Consider the following 27,066-nt stretch of genomic DNA (forward strand, 5'->3'; position numbering starts at 1 on the left):
TACTTCTTGTCTTTCCTCGATGTCCTGGTCTTGGTTCGTGTATAGTTTATCATTTTTATTCTTAACTTTAATTTTTGTTGATGTACTAAGGGATTCTCCTTAGTTTTTGAGCTACCTCTGAGATTTTCACGTCTTATGTATAAATAAAGCTATTAATAACCAGACAATTAACCTTTAGAATTGATCTATAGGCTTGCAAATGTAAGTCTGCTAAATGTAAGTATGGAACAGAGACTGCATTTCTCGTAGTCAAGAATGACAAAAAAGAAAGCCTCAGATGAAAACCTTGCTGTTTTGTTTGGTTTGTCTGCTGCCTTTGATACAATTGATCGCAACATTCTGTATGAAAGTGACTATGGTATCAAGGGACAGCATTCAAGTATCCTACCTGTCATACCGCAAGTTTTGTGTTAGTGTTGGTGGCAATATGTCTGATATACACAATGAATCTAAGTGTGGAGTACATAAAGGCTCTTTTACTCCCAACCAGCTGCCAAAATCAGTCATCAATTTGCCCTGTTGTTCCACATGCACTTTTCATTCGTAACCACCAATCCTGGCCGGGATTGGGCTATTCAGAAAATAGATGAACACTCCCCTATAGAGGAGTTACGTATTTCCAGATATTTTGACCAGTTATGATTGTTGGAAATCCAGACTTTAATGTGTTCAAAGTCAAAACAAATCCAGCAAAAAATAGTTCAAAATCTGAATCCTCAATGTTAGAGGCTCATTTTGGAGAATCCGTAATTTTGCATTAAATTTCATTTAATTGCATTTCCAAGCTTTTCCCAGTAACATTGGTAACTGAAATTCCAGTTGTTTTCAGAAAGCAAAGTTTGAAATCCAGACATTTCTTTTAATTTAAAGTTACTCCTCTATTATATGGGGCGTGCATTTATTTTTTGAAATAGCCAATTCTGGTATTCTCACAAGTCCAATTCCTCGAAAGGCAGTTTCTTTTACGTTTACTCAGCCGCTATTGATTGGAACAACCCCCGGCATGTTCGGAGCAAGTTGTTTCTTAATTTTGTCACTCTGCATGCTGCAATCATTTAAATAGTCTCTCTTTTAGATTTCCTGTACTAACGTTTTGTGTGTTTTAGGTTATGGTTGCGGTTAGTTTAATGATTAGGGTTGATAACGAACCTTATCGGAATCGGACTAATGCCCCTTCCAACTGCAACCAACGAGAAGCGACCAAATGCCTTGCGCTAATCTTAGGATGCACTGTCTTTACCAGCCACCTCTGCCAAGTGTAATTTTTTGATAATTTTATTTTAGGGAAATGGGTCTAGCAGAATTTATGTATGGCGTAGGGAGAAGTGGTGTTGGTGGAGTGGTGGATGGTATCACAAAAATATATCAATATCAATATTTCTGACCGCTTGGACAGATAGCATACAATTATGAGGACAACGTATAAGTCCCTTATTCTAGGGTGCCTGGTGAAGTCCATCGATGTTTATTTTTGTCTTTACAAAATATTCTTAAGGGTATACGAGGTATTGTTGGTCGAAGCAACCAAAAAATCGATTTTCATTATCTGAATCAATATATTATTGAAAAATAACACTTTGGTGTTTGCAAAAGTTCATTCTACAAATCATATACTTTGAAAACTTGCTTAATTTATTGTTGTTAATGAGTTGTGTGCGTTTTACAAAAGTGTTGTTGTTTCAGCCCTCTTTACAACGTAACTCAAGAACCACAGGACCTACCAAAGTATATCTGTGATATTTGAATTCTTCTGCACGCTCGCTATGAATTGAGCAATGCAATTTTTGCTAAAGCTCACTATCATTCGCAAGATGATGTGAACTACATTTTTTTGTTGCTGCTTCGACCAACAATACATCATATTTTTTATGATTGTATAGCTGTCAGGAATGTTTTGAATTTCTATCCATTTAAGGCGGATGGAATGGCATGAGCCATATTTGTCAAATTTGGACCATTTTATTAAAAAAAACTGCACTGCAATTCTTAAATACATTGATCTTATAGGAAATGAGCCAATGATTGGTTTGACATTTCCATGCGATTCTTGAATTATTGTCAATAACATATCAAAACGAATGTTTTGGGTGTCCCCCCCGAGAAAAATCATGCACATGGATCGGAAATGACACCACTTATATCAAGCCTCAGTGGGGTGTCTTATAGAACTCATATCACTCCTCTTGTGTGTCACCTTTATTTGTCTCGATATTTGCCTCTGACCCGCCTTAAGCCGATCTCATGGAGCAAAACTAAAACAGAAATAACACTCAGAATTTGGCTGATTCCATTAGGTGTAAGCGACCCGGTGTACATTTGTAAACGTTACAAATGGACCTAAAAACTCTCGAAATTAATTTTCAAAACTATATCTTCTAGGAATACCATCGAAACCTGAAAAATATTACAACTTGTCGGTTATAGTAAAACATTCACAAACAAATAAATAAGATTCAGTGACACAAGCAAATTTGATATAACGGTTTTAATGTGCACCCTAAACAAAAGTGATCTGAAACCATTTTCTTACATTATATTTACAAAGTTGTCATTTGTACATGTGTGATATATATTCAAAATAATATAGAACCATAATATAGAAATATGGACGTGTTTTGTTTCGTCACATAATGATAATTTCAAACAATAAAGAAAAATATATCATTTTATAACACAAGTTGCAGTCATTGAACTTGTATAAATTAAGAACTACCTTGAAATGGGCGAAATCTCACGTTCACATAACAAGAACCCAGTAAGAATGAATGGTAGATTTGAACCTTTTGTGCACACACGTCGAAATAACTTTATTTTATGCAATCTGAGCCTTTACACATGTTTTATGCACCCACGTCATTAGATAAATTGATGATATGCCAAGAACTGATGATATGCCAAAGGTCTATACATGTATTGGATTGTTAAAAAAGCAAATTGTCAGCATATGATTTGAATTAAATTCTATTATGACTAACCTGAAGACACCAAATTGAGCCAAATGTACTTCAAAAGCTTCAAAACTGATTCTCGGGGCTTTAGGCTTCAGGCTAGCATAGATATGATAGACATGGGGGACACAAGGTATCTAATCGAAGCAAAAATGAAATAGTAATTTTCATTGAAACTGAATTTTCACACCATCATTCATCGAACACTTAGCAAATATGTAAGATGTACTTTCAATGTTTTTAATAGCTAGTAAGAGTGACGTACTTGCAACACCTAAACTTGTGTACACTGTTTACACAGATTGAATACAAATACTAGAAAATCGGATTTTTTGTGACATTATTAACATATTCGAAAACAACCTGCACATTTTGCATGATGCTAAGTGTCCCAAAAAGGTTACATGCAGAAAATGAACAGCATTGTGCATTCTGCTAAGTTTCAACTCCGTATCATAAAAAATATTAAAGTACTTTAAAAACTACTTTATATGAACGCAAGACAACAGGGGTGTCAATAGTGATTAACCATCAAAAAAGCGCACAACAAACGTTGAACACGAACACACATTTTTACTTTATTATTATTTTTGTTTTTCTCTTATTTTTCTCATGGTTGAACATATTGCACGAAAGAAACACATTGATTAATTAAATATTGCACATCCGAATTTAAATTAAATATAAAGACAGAAGAAGTTTTATTCTCAGTGAAATGTGGAACAAGTTGTGAACTTAACATTCACAGGGATACTAGTAGAAGGTATATATGATAGATTAAGTGATGAAACAAAATTTATATTGTTAAGATTTTCCAAAATCTTCGTATTTTAAATAAATTTTTATTACTGTCATTGTTCCATTTTAATATCACGAAAAATCTTTCAAATCCACAGAATAATACATTTCTAATGCAGACCATGAGATTGAAATAAAATAGCACGCAGCATACAAATGCCATATTTACACCTTTGGAAATAAATACACACTTTGACAATAAATAATACACAAATAATTGTTATCTATACAAAATCAAACAAGATTATTCTTAAATTAAGACTCACCATGCTATATACACATAATTTATGCTATGTATACGTGGCGGTTTAGATCAGAAAGCTGTCACTAACCCAATCCGGAAATTTGAATTCTATCACCGTGTTAAGTTTACACTCAGATGATCCGGTTATGTTGACATGACACGCTTATTCATTGACAAAATACAGAGCTCAACCAGTCTATATTTTGCAAGAGTCTCACAAAATACAGACACTTTTAAAATTTGAACTTCAAGTCTTGCTGTGTTCTTTGATTATTTTATCATATACATTATTTTATTATTATTGTTATTATTATTATTATTATTATTATTATTATTATTATTATTATTATTATTATTATTATTATTATGATATTATTATCATTATTATCATTATTATTATTATTAATATGTGCGGCTGAGACTCCACAAAATTACCCGACTTTAAACCAAATTTGTCTAAAACACCCAAAATTAAAAGCTTGTTAAAAACGATGAAACACCCTTTCTTAAACCAATTTTTTTAAATGAAATTGAGGGCCATCAATAAACCAAAATAGCTGAAAATGCCCCAAAGTCTAAACGAAATGGCTGAAAATGCACCCCGAATCTGCCGCACATCCCCAACCTCATTTCCTTTCAAACCCCTTTGGAGTCATTACTATGTCAGTTGTAATTAATAATGTTTCATTTAATATATTTATATTCTAGTTACTATTAAGTAGATAGGCTTTTTCGACTGGAATTCATAATAAGTTAGAGTATTTTAACGAGGACGTCGTCGGTTGTCACAATACCGGTGCAGCCTGTCACTGTGTGATAGTGGTTAGATTCATCAGACGTGGCTATGACTCGCATAGTGACCGACGGTGTACTCTTAAAATACTGTATTATTCTACTTACTATCAAATTCGACACTCTTAATTTATTCCAAAGTCATATTTGTCAAGTCCTAGAGATTTTATTCTTATTCTAAGAGTGACAAAACATTTAGGAACATCAATACAAGTCCTTAGGACTAAATATAATAATTCTTTTATCTTTTAAGTTGAATTTTTCAAATCCCAAAGTTTTGTCACTAATATAACAGTCCGTGAAAGACTAAACTTAAGAGAGAACAATATCAATAATAAAATATATGGTATTATTGTTATAACTCCAACAGAACAAACTACCTTATATAATTACAAAAATCGATTTGCAAACTATGATATGATATCAAAAGTTAAGTACATTTTTGGAATTATACATTTAAAAGTATTATGTACATTTATAGAACAAGAGTTTAGGAATTACCCATTGATATCATATTATGCTTGATTATACTCCATAAATTAAAACGTATTTATTACATGCCGGATCTCGATACATGGCCTGCTTTAGGCTGCTTATTCGTCAGCAGTAGGCTATATGAAGTGCATACCAGCGTATATCTATGCGAGTTGTTACTTCTACAATAACCAATGAAATATTATATGATTTTAGCGCGCTCACTGCATCTTCTTTCTTGAGTTCCATCATTATTCCAATCATTAAGGCAATCAACATGTATAACCATCTTATAATCTCGTCTTCATTTTACTAAAATTAACGATTACATACACACACACCCACAATTAAGCAAAATCTAACAACTCAGTCGAAACTAGTATATTTTGGTCCGACATCGAATATAGAGATAAAACATCAACAAATGAGCAATATAGATTAAGTGTTTGAGATTATCTGGTATCATTCTTCTTTTTTTCTTTGCATATTTTTATTGATCTGGTATCATTCTTGATAGTCAAGACCAAGACACTGATTCGGCTCAAATCATTTGTCATGCATGACAATAGCTAATCCGAAAATGTTTGCAAATGATTATTGTCCAGTTACAAGGATTGATTAACAGGTATTGGTGGGACACCAGGTGTGATTGAAAGGCGTATTGGTAATTAACAATACTAAAACAGCCTGATCAGTATCTGCTCAACGTTTTGTCACTCAAACAATAGATACAATACGAAATCAAAACGCTGGCCTAAGCCGCTTATGTGTCGTAAATTGTCAATACACCTGCCGATCAAACTGGTAACTCAGCAATAACTGTCAACCAATCCTTGTGACTGGACAATATACATAAGTTTCGGATATAAAGCCATTACAACAAATTTGAACTGAGCCACTGTTACCGTGTCTTGTTTTTTACTGTACGTTTCTGTCTTCGTTTTGTATCTCTAGGTTGTAAGCTTTGTTAATAATGAATACAGGCTGTATCAAAATGTCACAGAAGAAATTTGACCAAAGCTGACAAAACTGTCCAAAACGACTGATATTTCACAACATTTTATAATTGCATAAAGCTGCCTCACATTACTCGAGTTTGAAAAGAAAATTAAAAATACATGTCATACACAATTTATCTAATGAACACAAAATGCAAAATGTGTTTGCTGTATAGCCTATCTGTTGTGGTAAATTGGTTTTTTTTATGTTCTTATCGGTTTTATCAGTCGTAACACATCTCAACAAAATTATCGACAAAATACATCGTATAAGAAGTTGTCAGCCTAATACAATAATTGCAGGACACACCTTTTAGCTTTGATATGAAACTTGACATGGATAAATGCACAGCAATGGTCCAGGCTACGGGATATCGAAGGCAAAATGGCCTCAATTTGGTTTTTAAAATGTGTGTGCAATATTCGTATTCGGGTGACGAACCCGAGGTGACGCAGTACTGCTGAGTTAAATCACGGGCTATACACGACGCGATAGAGTCTAGATCTAAAAGGATCAGCAATGAGCAATGGAACGGTCTTCCTTAATAATTGACATGGCGAAGAAACTCATATTTAAGACAAACTTATCAGATACTTTTTCAGCCATGTGTAGTGTTTTTGTTATGTCCCCAATTATGCTGATCTGTTCTCGTACTTAGGTTTGTTCCGTGCAGACTTTGAGTAAGCTAAAGAGTAGATTTTCTATGATGCGAATGGATCAATTGCGTCAACGAGGTTGTCTTGTTCTTGGTCGGTACCAGATTTAAATCTGTAATGAGAATTAAACAAAAATAAAGACACTACGTTATTCGAGATATGTGTACTGACGCTATTTCTTGTTCCGCTCTTCATGGGCTCAACAGCATATGGGCATTATGATATTACAGAATATCTCATTTCATATATGACTTACATGCTGTAACGCAAACACAAAGAAAATTCGGGGACTTTTGTTTGGCTTGCAAGCCCGCTTGCAAGTCCACTTGATTATTCGATGTCAGACAATGATGGTTTAAATTCAGTAAAGATGAATGGTGTAAAATACCCAAAGAGCTATTATTGAGTCGCTAATTAGTAGCCATGGAAATAGACATAAGCCTATACCGGTAGCCTCGTAGCTTTAGATGTGATAATAGTTGTCATGACATTTTCAGTCCTGGGAGTATTGCATAATAATAATACCCTCCTAGTCCAGTGACTACACTGGCAGTTTGGCTGGATCAGGAAGTCCAAAAGGTCAGCTAAGGTCAGTACAATTCATCAGGCATATACGCGCCCTATCCTTTACTGCGGGATGAGTCTGTTTAATTCAAATTGATACGTTAAAAATTCTTTATCCCAAGCCAAGAGGTGATCAAACTCTTCAGTGGATCCAAATTATTTTGAGCACTTCAATTCTGATAGAAATGTGATTTGATGTGTATAGTTTCACATTAGATCACCACATATAATGTCAAAGGAACATGTTGTTCTGGGACTAATTTGTAAGGGGTTCATATTTTCAATGTAAATCTAAGAATCCAGCATCCAGCATATAGACGGAAAGTGTCTTTTCTAAATATGAATAGATAATCCTATGTTTAGTCTTTTAGACTTAACATGCGCGAGGTTTGTTCAAGATCGAAATTGTTTGAAATGGGTAAGGGAAGAAACAACTGTTTCAAAAATTTACCATGATGTAAATATAGCTTTAATTTGATTGGTTCTTTGTGAGTATACGATTGTGTAAGTTCCCAACATTATTATTGCGCTCTCTATAAGATAACAATAGTGTAATAATTGCATTCTTAAAAGAATCATTCATTGTAGTTTTTAATACTGTTGTGAATTATTCTCTTGGATTTTACCATTGTTATGAACCACAACATTACGTTCATCATAGTCTGTAGGCGATTTATTTCCTATCCGTCTGCAATGTTTAATTCAACATACCTGAATAAACTAAGTAAATCTATATTTTGTTTATTTTGCCTTATCATGCTGTATTTTAACACTCTCAACATGCAAAAGATACATAGGAACCTGGGGGGCATTTCCAATAACATCATACAGACTATGAATCATATTTGAATAGTTAGGTTGAAACTTGACTTTATATTTTGTCTTAATCCATCCCTATTTTGATGCTCAGGCCGCATTCAGGTTGTTAAATTTCACATCAGTATTGTAAAAAGTGATATAATCCAGCTAATACAAGTATGTATAGTAACCAATACTTCAATGTTTTACTTCTTGACATTATAATTTATATAACATGGATATTCGCTGTCGAAGTGACGTAATAGTCGGATTAACTACCATAGCAATGGATGAATACAATTTTTGACTATATCGCCTTGCACTACAACGTTCACGCGGTACCTATGCATTGAACCGTATCATTCTGATCACTCGCACCTGTAAGATAAGTATCTTTGAAAAGAGCGGTATTGCATTAAATCTATGATTGCAGACATACACTGGTGATGAGTGCAACCTGCTTGTAGTGCAGGGCGATATAGTCAAACTTGTAATATTCATCCATTGCTATGGTAGTTAATCCGATTTATTACGTCACTTCGACAGCGAATACAGAGTTTGTACATTTTCTACCTCGCTATGGTAGTTAACCTCGCTATGGTAGTTAATACAAAATAATGCTTGTAGCTTTGCTTCGTGAAGTCACATTGGATTTAATGGGGTGTCATAATGTGCCGGATTAGATAGTGCATCTATTAATCAAATAAATTTCCCCAAATATGGTTCAGTTTTAAAATTAGGATTTTTCTTCCATGTGTATAAAGGATACTTTTTTGGTGCAGTATAGATATACCATCACCAAGTTTCTTCAATGTCTGCTCTGAGGAAATTATGAGAGAGGTTTTAAATGGATTTGAATATTAACTAGACTTAGCTGTGGTCTAAGACCACGAACACAGCCGTGTTGTAACCCCCAATGACCTTTGACCCCAAAATATATGAAAACCCCATAGAGATTGGCTAATGTTAATGCATGGGTGCACGTGGCACCACTTTGCTATGTTATTTGTGGCAGAAGGGCATTTTGAAGGTTTTTCGTTTCAGGCCGGAAGTGACCCCTTAATGACCTTTGACCCGAAATAAAAAAATACCACATATGAATTGGGTAACCACAATTCATGTGTGAACATACCGTTACTGTCCTATGTTTTTCTTAGCAAATAAAATTTTTGAAGGTTTTTCGTTTTATACCGGAAGTGACCCCTTAATGACCTTTGACCCCAAATCTGTGAGGACCCCATCGACACTGGGTAATAATAATTCATGTGTGCAAGTGGTGTCACTGTCCTACGTAATTTGTGGGATAAGAAGCATTTTAAAGGTATTTCGTTTTATACCGGAAGTGGCCCCTTAATGACCTTTGACCCTAAATTAAAAAATACCACATATACACAGGGTAACTACAATTTATGTGTGAACATACCGTTACTGTCCTATGTTTCTCTTAGCAAATAAAAAAATTTGAAGTTTTTTCGTTTTATACCGGAAGTGACCCCTTAATGACCTTTGACCCCAAATCTGTGAGGACCCCATAGACACAAGATAATAACAATGCATGTGTGCAAGTGGTGTCACTGTCCTACGTAATCTGTGAGAGAAGAAGCATTTTGAGTTGAAATCACGTTTTTGACCCTTATGACCCCTGCGTGACCTTTGACCCCACGAGTTTCATATGACATGTAGGGGCATGGTCAATGATGGTTGTGACAAAGTTAGGTCAAAATCGGTGTAAGCATGTAAGTGCTAGAGCAAATGTAATGGTCGGCAGAAAGAAAGAAAGAAAGAAAGAAGAAAGAAGAAAGAACCTGTAAGAAAAAAGACACAGCCGTGACTAACGTCACGGCTGTGTAAATATCGTTTGAGTCAAAATCAGCAGTCTCAGATAAACATATACTCGTCTGTCCACAGTTATTGACATTGATATATATACATATGGACCTGAGCCATCATGTTGTGAAGTGCCCAGAGTAATTTAATTTGATCATTTATCTTATTTTAAAGCTATAGCATGAAACTTGGTAGACTTCTCCATAGTTCACTTGCCCATTTTGCATACTCTGGCTATTACATTTAAGCATAAAACTCTGATTTATATTGATTTGTGTGCAACCGATAGATTTTCACATCTGTATCTGATCTTTTCAGTCACCGCACTCCCTCAGTTTGTTAGCTTCCCAAGTTTTTCGGGGTTCGCTATCAATAAACTGGTAGATTCCAAAATCAGACTTGTTCAGTATTAAAGTGAGCCATTATAATATGCAAGATAATGTTGCATTCAATTACTTTTATTGTCACTAATCATCTGATATTTTTTGACCATGATGACCATTTTACTATTGAATACTTTAATTTTAATAAACATCAGTATAATTTTGAGTTCAACGGAATGGGTTCATCATGTCTAATAATAACATATTTTAAATAAAATTCGACTATGGGATAGTCTAGAAACTTGGGAATCTCTTTTCCCATGTAATCACAATAAACAAAGTCAAGACTATATGGATGGGGAATCCCCGAGAATGTAAAATTGATATCACATCATTTTGGGAATACCCCAAGAAGTGTTATAATGTGAAAGGTTAATATTTATAATTAGGCTTAGGAATTAAAAAAAAAATACAAATAATTGCAAAACAGTTAGATGGTTGCTACACCCGCATGCTTAGAACGGTTCTTAATGTGCACTGGAAGCAGTACATTACAAGTGATGTATTATGGTGATCTCCCAAAAATAAGTGATAAAATCAGGGAGAGAAGAACAAGACATTGACATTGCTCTATAGGAGTGAAGACCCATCATCCAAACTATAGTCAGCTGAATATACCGAAGCATGGGAGAAAGAAGCCTGGGAGATCAGCTCTTACCTATATACATTGACAGCCTCAAGAAAGTCACAGGAGTGGAGGGACTGGAGGTAGAAGATAGCGATGCAGGACAGAAACCTATGGGGTGGAGAGCCATTGTGTTTCGGGAAAACCATTCGCCCTAGTAGTAGTATTTGTAATACATGATACTTGTGAATGAAGTAATGGGTTATTAATATAATGGGACATTTTTGGTGTTTGGTATATAAGAAAATGTATATGATTTTTGGCACAGATTATAACAGTGTTGTTGTGGGCTAGTTAATGTACTTAGAGTCCATATGCCTAAGGAAATGTAATGGCGAACCAGACATATCTTATGTAGTCAATGTACTACTATCCAGTAATAACGGAGAAGATCTAGAGTGTTAAAGTACATACCTCTTCTAATAAAGGAATATATTCTTCTGTCGACTTGCTGAAGTTTTTGGTTTATGAAACAACACATCTGTCAATGTAAGTGGAAACAGGGGGACTGCATGCAAGGCAGGCCTGTTTTACCATTTGTGTGAAAGGTGAAAAGAGCACCATTTTGAAGATTGTCATCTGTGCGAGAACTTTATGCAAAGGATATAAAGGTTTTCAGTGGACTTCGCTGAACTGTGATCTTCGCAAGACAAGTGATTCAGGATATATATCAAGTACAACAGAACTTAGTAATCAACAACAAGAAGAAGGCTACTGGTTAAATAACATTCATAATATATGTATTAGATTGATTATAAAGTGCACGTATTTATGTTTATATTATCAGATCGCTATAAACCATACTTTACTTTTGATTGACGATTCAGATATTCTTAACTTAAATAAAGTGTGGTTTGTGTGCATTGAGTCATTAACGACTCGCAGAGGATGATTTAAGGAAGCCCCATCATGCACTGTAAAAGTGTTATCACTAGAGTTTCAACTGCCACTTTACTTTTCAAATCCCATTGAACTCTGTGCAAAAGATGTTGTTTTAGAATTGCCCGTGTGTCATTATTACGTGGTCGATTTCAGATCTAAAGTGATGTATGCATGAAGAATAATTCACACCTTCTGTAGATAACATAAAATGTGAAATCGACCAACCTTTTCAAGGTGTTTTTATTGTAAATTTATCTGTCAAAATTCAAATTTCACCATGCACGTGTGTATGCAGTGGGCGGGCAGTGGTGTCATGTTCACTCACACATACAGCTGTGCTAACCGCAAGACTTGCTGGGAAGTGCTTAAATCATCCTCTGAACGACTCGTAACAATGTGATTAACTAAAATAATAGAAATTTCACCATACAGGCGACTTCTCAGAGTGTTATGGAAAGATAGCAGGGTTAACAACTGGGTGTTGTGAAAGAATTGGAACAGATTTGATATCGAGCTCGGGATATTTGAGAAGTATCATCAGAGAAAGTAAGCTTCGCTACTTCGGTCACAAAAAGGATGTCATTGAAAAGCAGATTGTTCAAGGAATAGTGGAAGGGTGCAGACGAAAAAGACGTCCAACTAAATCATGGGCTGAAGATATCAAGAAATGGACCGATGGAAGTATGTCAGCTGCCACATCAATGGCAAGAGATAGGGATGAATGGATGGCGAAATCTCTTGAGGACCACAGCCGAGGACCACAGCAGTACTTGTGGACGTAATCAGCATGACAAGAGTTAGAACATGAGCAAGAGAGATACTCAAGAACAACGAAGAAAACGTCTTAAACACAAGAATTGACCATATTTACTTCATCGTAATTCGTTAGCTTTCAGTATTCATTGAATTTTAAGAAGTTGTTTAAACCATTCAAAAAAGGCGGACAGCATTAGCGACACCTTAAACGATCATTCTGATATCCTAAAGTAAAATATAAAAAGGTAAAGTGATTGAGCTATCAAGTCATGCTTGTCACTTTTTAGCATTCCAAGTGCTGTTGGATTATTCATACTCATTATCAAATTACATGCAGTATATTAGCCTCAATCGTATTGCAATTCAGTATCAAATATTCAATATTTATTTTACTTTTTGCTATCGCCTTACAGACTCCTTTTTATGTGTACCCCGGTATTATTTATGATATTCTATAAACGTAACGCGAGGCTGATCGGACTAATTGAATATTTTGTGCTAGAAATCTTTACCAATATTATCGTGGTTATAGGACAGAATTGGTCATTTACGTGATATGTTGCCGGAAATAGTTTGCATATAAATCCCTGAATTGATATCTTACGCACACGTTGCATGGTCATGCGAGATATTCACATGAAATAAATCAATCTTATTTTGTAAAATATTACTTCTCTATATCTTGTAATGCTTTCTAAACTGAGCTCAAAAAGAAACTTATAATTTTTCACAAGGTCATATCTTGAAATCCTGTCCATCAAATTGAACCAAAATTACACACAGATTTACTTCAATACTCTACTCTTAACACATGTCAGTAACCAAGCAGTTATCCAACTGACACAACAGCAAAATTCACTGACATGGGACAGCTTCCTGGACCACATTCACAGCCCAGCCCTGTTTCATGAAAAAAGTGTATGAAAAGCAGAAAGCAGCACCGTTTTATCATCTGTGCAAGGATCTTGTGTGCATTCTCACAGATTTTTTGTCCTGGGTGCGAAATGTTGGGCTGTGAAAGTGAAGGAAGTCCAGGAAGCTGTCCCATGACAGTGCATTTTGCTGTTGTGTCAGTTGGACAACTGCTTGGTTACTGACATGTGTTTTGAGTAGAGTATTAAGGTAATCCTGTGTGTAATTTTGGTTCATTTTGATTGACAGTATTTTAAGATATGACCTTGTGATTCACAAGTTGTAAAAAATTATAAGTTTCTTTTTGAGCTCAGTTTATATCGCGATGTTTTAGATACAAACTTATACGTATTGTTTCTCAAAACGTCTTAAAGAAATGCATGCAATAAAAATAATTCCCATAGTGGAAAAGTCATTACCCAGGCAGTTATGTAATGTCTGGTGTTTCTTTCAACGGTGAGTCAATGGGTCGGATGTCGGCAGATGCAATCTTATGATAGATACCAAAGTATGCATAATATCGGCGTAAAAACGATTTTCAGGGGATAGGGAAGGAGATTTATGAAAACACACACTTCGATATCTCTACATATTTTTGTCTTGAAAAGTGTGACGATAACGTGTATTTTAGTGAATTGTGTGACTAAAAATGCAATTGCTTAACTATCTCTCATACATTGCGTAACAAAACCAGTTTGAAAAATGCCACTAGATTAAAAAGTGTATTTAAAAAGAGTTATTTGGTCAAAATGCTCTAGTTGATAGCTGAATCAACATTTTGTCCTCACCCAACGGTATAATCATAGCGTGTGACCATCGAGATAAAATATCTCGATAGTGTGGATAGGATAGCAACGTTTGCACAATATTTTTGTGGGACATGAGAGCACATCAGACATAATTATTGCATTCTGAATACAAAAAAAAAGAAGAAGAAAAAAAAACAGACAAAAAACTGTTTGTTTGGTTTTGTTTGTCTGCTACGTCCACAATGATTTTCATCACTTCCAGTGTACTTGATGTACTGTTTTCCTGATACTTATGTGGGCTCTGGAATTGGCAATTTTTGGCCATCGAACTTATGTGTATGTGCACAGTGATTTTCATCACTTGTTCTAGTGCACTTGTTTCCCCACGTGGAGTTGGCGTTCCTTGCTCTTTTTCTTTCCAGTTGTTCATATTCAAGGTATCCTCTTGTATCATTTATTGATCCTTGATGTATTATGTGTCCTCATCACGTTGGATTCACCATTACACACTTTTTTGTTTGCCCCTTTAATATTTTAAATGTCCCTTTGATAAATTAAAAATATTTTATATATCGTCAGCCTGCTACGCTAATTGCCATTTTTTGTAATTTTTAGAACAAAATGTGGTCCAAGCCCGGGGTCCAAGCATGCATCAGTTACGTAATCACCCTAATTATTTCGGATTATTCCCTTTCATTTGTGTCATTATTATTTATTCTTATGCAAAGATTGGTGAATAAATATGTTTAAATGCATGCTTGAACCATATGTTGTACTTTGTTCTCAAAATTACAAAATATGACTTAGACAAAAATGCTATTGGTTGGTAGGCGGTGTATAGACATCATTTAAATTTGGTCCTAAATTGTACTTTCGTGGGAAAAAATGTTTGCTATTGTGATATTTTTGTCATTATACAAATATTGAAAGTTCATGAGTACAATGGTAAAAATATGGACTGTTCCATTCAACGAGGCTTTGCCGAGTAGGAACAACAAATTATTCATGACGATGCGTGAGATTTTACTAATTTTTCAGCTCTTTGCGTGAGATTTACTACCTAGGCGTGAGATTTTACTACCTTGGCGTGAGACCGTGAGAAAGTGACCGAATGCGTGAGACTCACGGCCAATGCGTGAGAGTTGACAGCCCTGAATCTAACGATATTTATATTGCTTGTTTTGTCAATAATGTACCGATTAATATTTTGGTAGATTTTAGGGGAATCTGAAAATTGGGTGAGTCCTTGAGGAGAGAATCTGAAATATTTGTTTGGACTACGAAAGGGAATGCTATGTGTTAAATGAAAAATAAATTTCTCATGCCACTGTATAAATATAGAACGACCCCTAACTGTTTAAAACAGATGTGTATCGTTTTGATACAGTTTAGATGGTCCTGCATGGGTTCTTTCTCCCTCCATATTGCACTCGAGGAGAAGCGTGTAACTCTGTTCAAGTACGGAAAGATTAATGAATTCTCTAGTGCCTCGATGGAGAAGCATTATTCGAATTAAAATGGCTTAACGAAGATTTCAAGCTTTGTGATTTGAACGTCACTAATTTTGCCAGAAATTTAAATTTGAAATAAAGCTGATCATTAAACAAAGAATAACCAAATGTCAATTCAAGATAAGACAAAAATAAACGATATATTAAAACCATTGAGATTACAAAAGGTTGATATCTTCCGGACAAAATATCAGTATTTCGAAAATGGAAAAGTGGCAAAGTGACGAAATACCTTAGAAAAACAGATACATTCGATAAAATGTGTTCTATTTCAGAACCACGTTAGCTGGCACACAAGCTATTAAACTTGAAGAAAGTGTAAGTTTTTTTTTAATTAAAGTACAGAGAAGATCTGACATCAAGAAAATGAGGTTTGAGAAGGAGCATTTTTCTACAGTTAGTCATTGAGCAAGAATTTACAGGTGTGTACCCATAAAAGGTGTAAGTTTGAAAGCTTCATCCACACATCGTTTAAGTTTGAATTTCTTAACATAGTAGCTATTGTTCTGCAAGGGTGTAGTATCTGGATCCGAGTATCCTGCCTCAATTAATCGCTCTTTTCGTTTTCTCGTATTTGACAGACACGCCCATGCCGGGCGGATTTTTACTGAGTAGCGATTGACCCAGGCCCACCACTCCATCATTGAATAAGATGCTATTAAAACAATATTGGGCCAATAAAGCCTTGTTATCTGGGTACCAACACTTCACCAAATGGTGAATTTCAAATTCAGTATTGCTTCTTGCAATAATGACAATCGAATATTACGCATCACGCTCCCGGATCACGCTATAGCATCTGAAATAACTCGCCAAACCTGTTAATAGCCTCTCTATGTATGTCAACAGGTTCACTTTGAGGCGCATACTAATTCAAAATGGAATCTTCTTCAGATGTCGAAATTATTATTACAACTATAAAATAACACTGTTCACATTACATAATGACGTTTCGGCCTCCGGTGTTATTCGATGCGATGCGGAAGCTATAATACTTGTACACATAATATTTTTTTAAAAAGGAAAGAAGCTTGATAACAAATAATATAATTACTTCCATCAAATGAGATGAGTTAATAAGAAATTCCTGCATTGATGACCCAATAAAGTGTAGCGAGAAAAGTATAATATACAGTATTATTACGAGAGGCTAACACTTTAAATATTTATAATGTTTTATGATTTGTTTTCTTTAAAAGGTGAAAACACTGAAATGCTGCTGTCAGTGTTACATGGACAAAGTAAATAAGTTTCATTTATAGAAGTAAAAAATACACAACAGAATTTTGATTGTAATCATTTGAAGTGAAGATGTTGAAAACTGTTTTATTCATTGACATTAGGATCGGAGGAAAAGAAACATAACTTACATTTGTAATATGTCACCAAACAATATTTTTTCATTCTAAATCCGTTTGGGTAGGACACTGATGAACTCCATGACTGTTTTTTAATTTGTTTGTAAGGACAAACGGTTAATATACACCTGGAAAATACATAGCCGATCCAAACTGGGATATTGTCACATTGACTAGATTGTCTACATGGTCTGTTTTCATTGTAAAAAAAGTAACGACGCCCTCTGTAGACAGAATAACGCAAAGGGATGTGGACGGTTTAGTATAGTTATGGTATTCGGCAATATATAGTACAACGATAAGGCTAAAGCCAAAGCTGTAGTTTAATGTTATCATTACTTACATTTTATCATGTTTGTATTTTCTGTATTTATATGAAGATTATGATATTAAACCATATTGTTATTTGTATATTGATTTTGTTATTATGACATTCAAAGTGGTATTAATATTTTATTACCATTATTATTCATCATAACTTGATTTTCTCCTCAAAATGTAAACAATTCCCGTCCTTGTAAAATAAATTGTCTATCATATCCCATTATACAGAAAATCTTATTCCATTTATACGATGAGATAATATGTAAAGAACTAGTAGGAAATACTGTACATCATCAAGAATTCCTACTTAGTAAATTATTTTTGGGTTTAATTAAGTAAAACCTATATATGATGTGATTGTATGTTCTTAAATGAAGTACTGTGAAAGGCCCCGATTTCCCCTCAATCAAGAAAAGGAAAAGGCATAATCACAGCGGTATATTCATATTGCGACATTTCACATCTTCGAGAGGTTCTTAGAGGTAGAATTAAGTGATTTCACGCTTTGGGCGACTAGCTAAGTATCTATACAGCAAATAACTAGATATTGGTAAACACTCTCTTGCATATACACCAAATTCCTCTAGTTAATCGTGTTCGAATTTCCTTGAAGACACTTATAAAACATTATTTACGTCATTAAAACAAGCGAGTCCTGGAATGCTTTGGCTGTACATTTCATTTCAGATTTCTTCAAGAAGTATTTTTCCTAATATTAAGAACCGCTTTACCATATTCATCCAAGTGCGTTTTATTTTTAAATAATTGATCTAATAATTAAATGAGATAAATAACTTCAAATAAAACAGTCGCCACTTTGGGGAAATTGTCTCTGCTGCGGCTCAGACAAATACCATCGCAGAAATCATGTGCTTTATGATAGGCCTAATATTCTATACCAGATTAACTTGCGCCAACAAAAATTTGAGAAAAGATCTATTTAAGAATTATTATATCCATCAGTTTTATCTGCTATTTTAAACAGAGAAGTATATGAATTCGCGAGCAGCACTTGAAAAATTGCAAATTCAATGCTAAAAATTATATTAATTTTTGTAAGATAAAGATGCCAAAAAGACGTTATAAATAACAAAATGTTGTTAATGTTATACCCATATTTCGAGTCAGAAGAGAAGGTTTCCCCTGCCCTCGGTCATTACGCCACTTTTGTGCAAAAGGAACCAGAAGTTTGGTAACGTCATCAACACAAGAGAAGATGACTTATTGCATCCCTTACCGAATTGTTTGTTAGACATCCTGTTTGCCATATTGTCATCAGGTTTGTCTAGATGCATCATAATGCATTAAACTAGTAAAAGATGCATTTATATACCCTTATTATGTATACGTGCAGAGCAAGTAAACATTAAGTAAATGATTAGATGCAACATGCCAAAGAACTCAACCCAATACATGCAAGATATTCGTAGATCCTACTTTAATACAGCATTTGCCAATTAATGCACTCTTCCATTATAAATGCAATACACGTATTATCTACCAATCATGAAGAGAATTACTATTTAATGATAATAATTTTGTCTTTTTAGCTTTTTCCATCTTATGCCAGTAGTGATGATAACAGAGTCTTTGTTGTTTAGGGGCTTCAGAATCATTTGGTGAAGTCATTTTTTGAAAGTCGGGATCTTCTTTCCCTCTGCAAACATGCGGTAGAAACTTATTTAGAAGAAATTACTTACAAAGAATTACATGCGTTTGAAGAGAAGTGAACTTTTTATACTATAGCACGTACCTTGGAATTATAAATTGTAGTTATAAGGCAATATAAATTAGATTAAATCATCCCAGTTCCAGTCAGGCCTCTTTCTGAATCTAAAACAGAAAAATAAATAAAGTGATTTATTATGATCGATCATCAGCGTAGTTTCCCTTTGATAAAGCACTTTATCGTGATGGTTACTACCTCTTAACATTTTTACTGTTAGATGACAAGAAATTTATGTATTTATATCATTGTGTATGTTGTCATTCTTACGTCCGCGTCTAGTATCGACTGACTAAGGTAAATAAACTCCTCAGCAAAAGTTTGGAAAGTTTTTTCAAGCTTCTGTATTGTTTTATGACATGTTCATATCGTGCTACTTTATTCCCCTTTACAATGACACCACATTTGAAACAATTACCTTTTTCACGCCTGAATACACGTCTTGTGAATGTAGTGGAGTCTCTAACAGAATGTGCCAAACTGACCATTATTCTGTGCAGCAAGATATAATCCCATATCTTCTCAATCTGGGACCTAATGCAATCCTCCAAGATGACAACGCTCGCCCCCGCAACCGATTGAACACTTGTAGGACCAGCTTGGTTGTACTTTGCGTGCCAGAAGAGCCAATACAACCACAGCAACGTGTGACCAGACAGGTGAGCAGTAAGAGAAGGATGCGCCTGTTATTGTGGTCGCATATGGTTTTTCCACCCGCTTTTGAGGTAGTGACTAGTGTTGTTTGAGGCTAGGCACAGCATAATGGTCAATTCACACATTCAGTTTGAGACCCCAATACATTCACAAGACGTGTATACTCAGTAGTGAAAAAGCTGATTGTTTTAAATGTGGAATAAAGTAGCCACCATTGATATGCAACACGATATGAACATGTCATAAATAATATGAGATATAGTTACTTGGAAAAAATCTTTCCAACCTTTTGTTGAGGAGTTTAGATTCTTTTAACCATAGAAAATCAAATATGCTTACGAAATTATATTGTACCAGATCTATAATTGGTTACAAGTGCCTTAAACAATATGTCATATTTCACCCGTTTTCAGTTAGATCGATGGTAATACTAATATCTCATTCAGTCAAGTCGATGGTAATACTAATATCTCATTTAGGCAAACATTGCCTGTAGCATAACCTACCTAGTGAGCTTGTTCACGACAGCCGAATACCACAAGGTTAACATAAACAACTATGACTGCACAAGATCATCTAATCTAATTTTGTATTTTAATCGTTGACCCATCATCTGGAATATGTATGGCCTCTGACTATATCATGACAACTTGTAATACATGTATGTGGTCACCCCGATGGTAGATGGAGTATTAAAAAATAAAGTGACATTGCGAAGTTTGTTTAAGTTTAAGCAGAGAAGATGCACTCATAGAAATTGTTCGTTGGCATTACATAGTAAGTTGACTTAAGTCGTTGCGTCAACTTTCCGAGTAATGCCAACGCGTACAATTTTGAGTAAAGCTGACTCGATATCATTATGTTGGTCGCACTCATTTGCATTTACTTTATTGAGTTGTTACAACTCAGAAAATGAAAGTAGCCTAGGTTAGCATAATTTTCATGAGGTGTGCTATAGTATACAACATTTTGCACTGATTACAAAAATAAATATTTGAATACTGCTAATTGTGCAGAAAATGATCCAATTACGTGAATTAAGTAACAAAGTACCAAATTGGAATAACTCAAAACAATAAGTACCAGTAACTTAATATGAACGAGTTACATCAACTTACATGTTGAGTTACAATAACTCAACTAATTGGTTCTTTGAACTTGAATTCAGAAGTTGGCATTACTTAAAAAGTTGACGCAACGACTTACGTCAACTTTTTAAGTAATGCCAACAAAGTTGATTAGTTGACGGAACTTTTTGAGCTTTTTCAGCATTTTTAAAGTTCGGATAACTAAAATAAATTTTGTTTTGGCAACTTTTACACTATTTTTGAGTTGTCCAAACTTACTACTTTTGAATTGCACCAACAAGGCGAACAAGTCATTTCTATGAGTGTGAGAATAGAAAAGAACTCATCTTCTCTGGTTTAAGGTACGTCGTATGGGTAACGTTGTGTTTAGGCTAGGACTTAATGTCATCTGGGATAGAAGCAATTATGCATTATATGATGGAATGAAATTATTGTTTTAAGCTGCATGGCAGGCATGGTTTGGTACTAGCACTGTTGTTCAAGTAGCGAGTGGGTTAAGGGATGGGTTTATATGTGTGTAAATGGAGGAGAAATGGGAGGATTTTGGCATGTTTGCTGTGATTGTTTGCCTAGCAATATTGATCACAAGTACACAATTGATGGTGCATATCAAGGACCAAACTCTATAGTTTTATATTTGAGCACGATCACTTCTGTAAGGTCATGGGAAATTATGTAAATCGGCTTTTATATTTGATGTTGCATATCGGCTCACGCACTTTATTTTTGTACCCAGTATTTCACAAAGTCCCTGTACTCTGATGACCCTATGACTTTTTGCTGGTATGTTGAGCACTTTAAACAATTAATTATAGTACTTACCTCCTACTTTAGGAACATGCGTATGTCTTAATGTATGTCGACCATGTCAACAACCCAGTGTAGTTTTACATGGTTGGAAAAGTCTATTTCCTTTCGCTATTTTGCCAATCATAATTCATAAATTGTCCAACAAAAAAACAAAAAAGAGTTTTACAACTATTCCGCCAGCAAGGAAACACAAATTTATGTGTATCCAGTGCGTCCTTTACGTTTAAATAGTTCAGTTTATTGTCAAGTTGTGCCTCTATACGCCATATTTACGGAATTGATGATACGAGCTGATACGGAATTTTTGAACCCAACTTTCTTGAAATATACATTACCTTTTTAACTTCTCGCCACGAAATTGGATTCATAAGAAGGTCAAATACAAGCCTTCCATTATGGCTGGTATCATCATCTCGATTGGTGTCTTGTGTTAGTATTATTCCATATTTTGCTGGTAGAAGTTCAATGAAACCCTCCATAATTCACGACTACTGTCACTTGTGTTATAAACTCGATGTGTTTACTATATTGTCGCTCGGGTCCGCGACTAATCGCAGGGACCAGTCTATCATTAGCTATTCTATACACTTTTCAATAGCCTTATTGTGATGTGTGGGAGTTTTAAAAGCCGAGCCATGAACAAAATATAATGCGAGCACCCGGGGGCATCAACTTTAGAGGTGACGGTATGTGCCTGTCAATATATGCCCCTCTTTTGAAGCCTACTATACCCGATGACCAGGCACCTTCAGTTTTCAAAATATTATACCCAATGACCCCTTTTTCATTTTGATTGTACATAATTGACCCTTTTTTTATAAAAAACCCCAACGTTTTGTACTGATATGCGCCTACTTCGCGACGCTTGTACAAAATGTAGGCACATATACCCATCAATTCTAAAGTTGAGTGCCCGGGGCGATGCATACTGCGGGCCAATGAACAATGAGATAGTGGCTTTTCTGATATCACTTTGAGGAACTGTTGAAGTATAAATCAGCCAACGAGTAGGTGTGTCCAAATTGCACATCTTGAATTGAGACCAAGACATGCTGTTATTTCAATTGTTATATCGTTCCGGTTGGTTTATTACCTACCATTGCCTACGAGATGCAGTTCTAAGGTGACAGAGGGACAGGTCTGCAATTCGATTCCACAACCATTCATACCTTTCATCTGTTTTATTGTATTATCGTGCGAATTGCTCCGTGGTACCTTACGGGTACCTGAATTTTATTTGAATGAAGATGACTCTGTCATGCTCGACGTCATATTGCATAATTTCTATACAGTATATGCAATAAACCAACCAGAACAGTATAACAATTGAAATAATAGGCAGTTCTAAGATAGGTTAAGAAGAATATAACGTCATTCTGTATTATTATTCAAGGTTGTAACGTGTGTCTATGCTGTCATGTAGGCCTACCTGGCAACAGACACGCCCCCAATACAAACAGATGAAATTTGTAGAAAAGCGTGATTATAAAAAAAAACATTAAAAAATGATACTTTGAGGTATTGCTTTTTTAATTTTTGTATGGCAGATCATACATACACATGTGCTGAGGTCAAAAAGGTAAAAATTTTGTTTTTGACCCCTGACTCACCTGTCATTCCAAACAACCCCTTAAAGACGTGTTGTTCTTAAATAAAACATAAACATACAAAATGGGATTTATATAGAGCGCCTTTAAGTATAGACAAGGAAACAGCAGATAAAATACTGGAAGACAGAAAACTACAATCTGGGAAGAGGCGAGATTTAAGACGGATTCTGAAGGTGGTGCGTTTCTGAATCAACTAGCCCTTTTCATAGAAATAATTCTTTTTTTGAAATGATGGATTTTCAAAACTTTCACTAAAATTGCTTTTTCAATCGAATCATTGCAAGAAGTGAAATTCCTTTTTCGTCCGATGATGCAGGTTCTCGCCTGATATAAAAATAGAACAAAACCAGACTACAACCTCACTCCTCGAACAATATTGATTATACATGCATCCGGAAGCTTCCGGAATTGTAACATTCGATCTGATTTTAATCTGATAAGCTACCTTTGTCTGAATTCAGGGCGGAATGCTAACTTTATTTTGTTAATAACATTTACAGTTAAACAACATGGCTGGAATTCATTCCCTTATACCATGTATACTCTTGAGCTTGCAGAAATTCAAAGATGAAACGACGGAGAAAGACAATTTGACGCATCGATAAACTAGATTTAATGCAGCACATAAAAAGGGGTGACTTTGCGGCAAAATGCTTTTCAAGATTTAGATTAAGATAGACCGAAAAATAAGCAAAATAACAAGACTTTGGGATGTTTTAACACTTATATAATATAAAATATGAATGCCTTTATCAATTTTAGCAAAAATATTAATGAAGTGTCATTTTAAAAAGCTTGCACGATGCTTTTGAAGCAGAAATACTGAACTCAAAATTGACTTCACCTGTTAAGTTCCCCCTTTTGATGTGCCGCATCACATAATTATGTTATTGTAATTTATAATTAGGCCTACTTAATTAATAATAATATATATATAAATATGTACTCTATATTACATTTAACCGGTTTTTTTTATGTTGTTTTGTCTAACCCTGCCTGAGTTGGGTTTTCCAGCTCGTGTCCTGGGCTTATATGTTCCTTCTTTATATGTTTTTATAATAAAGATTGATTGAATAGCAAAAATGTGGGACTACGTGCGTAGGAATAGCTTTGATTAATGCTTCATTAATGTGTCTTCGTCGAAGCTAATTCATAATTTGACAAACGAGTCTAATCATCTTGGTACATCTCTTGTTTTATTGAAGGCAGACTTAGCGAATAGCATTAAACTACTTAGTGTATACCTTTAGCTAATGACTCGCACTAGCTTTGTCATATTGTATCTTGTGATTTTACGCGCGTTTCTGCATATTTTTTTATATAATATCAGCAAAATTTGAGGAAACTTGGTTGTCTCATACCTTACGAGGGTATTGTAATAATATAGGATGCTGGTTATTCTGTCTTCTACAGTATAGCTTCCTGTAATGGGCTATTCCAGAAAATAGATGCACACCCCTGTAGAGGAGTTCGGACTTTCGGACTTTTGTCCAGTCGTGACTGTTGGAAATCCAGATTTTAAAGCGTCCAACGGCAAAAAATCTAGCAGAAAAATAGTTCAAAATCAGAAATCCACAATTTGAGACTTCATTTGGACATTTCCGTGATTTTTCATTCACTTAATTGGATTTCCAAGCTTTTTCAAGTGACATTGGCAAATGGAATTCCAGTTGTTTTTTAGAAAGCAGACTTGGAAATCCGGACATTTCTTTTATTGAAAAGTTACTCATCTATGGGGGTGTGCATTTATTTTCTGGAATAGCCCAATTAACAATATCGTTGAATCCGTAATTATTATTCAAACATTATCTATGCTTGCATTGTCATTAGCCACGTTAATAAAATCCTATATTTTGTTAAGCGCGACTTCTTTTTCTAATTTTTGCTATTTCAATTTTTCCTAAATAAGTACACGTGAACTGAGTGAAATCTTCAAAACAAATTTACAAATTGTTTCAAAAGTTTAATACGGAAGGATGGTAATTTGTAATACAGGAAGTTGTATACATTCGAAATAATTAATATTGAGCCTGAATGGTTACAAACTTGCGGAATGAATCTGCAAGATAGTGAATCTTTTGAAAATATATATGCTTCAGGAATAATGAATCGTGAGAATAAGGGTGGATAGTTGCATGGCTGACATGGTTGTTCGAATGAGAATTGTCGGAAAATACTTTATATGTAAAAGGCATGTATATCGGATTGATAGTATACTGCCCCGTAAAGTTTGGTCAATATTTTGCCATAGTAGAGCTTCAGCAAATAGTAGCACATTACAAAACCTCATTAACGGGTGGAAAATTGTCAGAGACATAGTTTTCGTCACCATCATAATTTCCATGTCATTTTCAATTTAAAAAATAAGCGCAGTGATTTATAGTGCGCTACGCACATGCACAACGCCTAGACGTTGATCCACAAGCCTCAGCACACTTGTCGCTGACCACTTCGGCCCCACATCATTCCACAAACCATTTATAACAACAATTCTTGGACTTTGCTGCTTCAAGAGCGCACACCCTAGACATTCCACAATAACCTTCGCAACCAGGATCAGCTCCCCGAGTTTCGTACGGGTTATAACGAGACAATTAGCAGTAAATTGCTTGTCCAAGGGAATTTCAAACTAACTCAATTTTTCCACGAGAGCGTACTACTAGGCACCACAAGGGTTCGAACCCGCAACCTCTCGCACCATAGTCGAACGCCTTATCGATTGAACTATAAGTTAAACTTGACTGCTTAATAAATTGAGCTAAATTACATGCATGCATCTTCGTTTTTTGACTTCATACTTTTTATTCAAAGAACAAACAACAAAATGAGTGGTATAAGGTACAATAAGAAGAAGCATCAACTCTCATTAATCTATGCAGTGGTTTATACGCGAATACGAGTACAACATCCACGGATAAAGGTAATTCTTCTTTTAGTGTTAATATTCGGAAACCCTGATAACCATGACAGAGTTTAAACTTGAATGATAATCTTTGAGAACAAGGTAATTTGTCTTTTAGTGTTAATAATATTATTCGAAAGCCCTGATAACCATAACAAAGTTAACTTTAATGATATCTTTCAGAACAAGGTCATTCTTCTTTTAGTATTAATATTCGGAAGCCATGATAACCATGACAAAGTTAACTTGAATGATATCTTTGAGAACAAGATAATTCTTCTTTTAGTGTTAATATTCGAAAACCCTGATAACCATGACAAAGTTAACTTGATGATATCTGTGAGAACAAGGTAATTCTTCTTTTAGTGTTAATATTTGAAACCCTGATAACCATGACAAAGTTAACTTGAATGATATCTGTGAGAACAAGGTAATTCTTCTTTTAGTGTTAATATTCGAAAGCCCTGATAACCATGACAAAGTTAACTTGAATGATATATGTGAGAACAAGGTAAATTCATCTTTTAGTTTTAATATTTGAAACCCTGATAACCATGACAATTTTAACTTGATGATATCTATGAAAACAAGGTAATTCTTCTTTTAGTGTTAATATTCGAAAACCCTGATAACCATGACAAAGTTAACTTGATGATATCTGTGAGAACAAGGTAAT

The 27,066-nt window shown here is 34.8% G+C and overlaps 1 long non-coding RNA gene across 1 annotated transcript in view; it reads right to left on the minus strand.

The window, feature by feature from the left end:
- Positions 1–3,776: 3,776 nt before the first annotated feature.
- LOC140155859 (uncharacterized) overlaps positions 3,777–27,066 on the minus strand; it is a 41,457-nt gene continuing 18,167 nt past the window's right edge. Inside the window, exons 3-4 of the long non-coding RNA XR_011859437.1 lie at positions 19,354–19,433; positions 3,777–7,023 (exon numbers count right to left, since the gene is read on the minus strand). This is a non-coding gene — a long non-coding RNA (uncharacterized lncRNA). The remainder of the gene's footprint in view (positions 7,024–19,353; positions 19,434–27,066) is intronic.

The sequence above is a fragment of the Amphiura filiformis genome, chromosome 6 (genome assembly GCF_039555335.1).
Source record: "Amphiura filiformis chromosome 6, Afil_fr2py, whole genome shotgun sequence".
Classification (NCBI taxonomy): Eukaryota; Metazoa; Echinodermata; class Ophiuroidea; order Amphilepidida; family Amphiuridae; genus Amphiura; species Amphiura filiformis.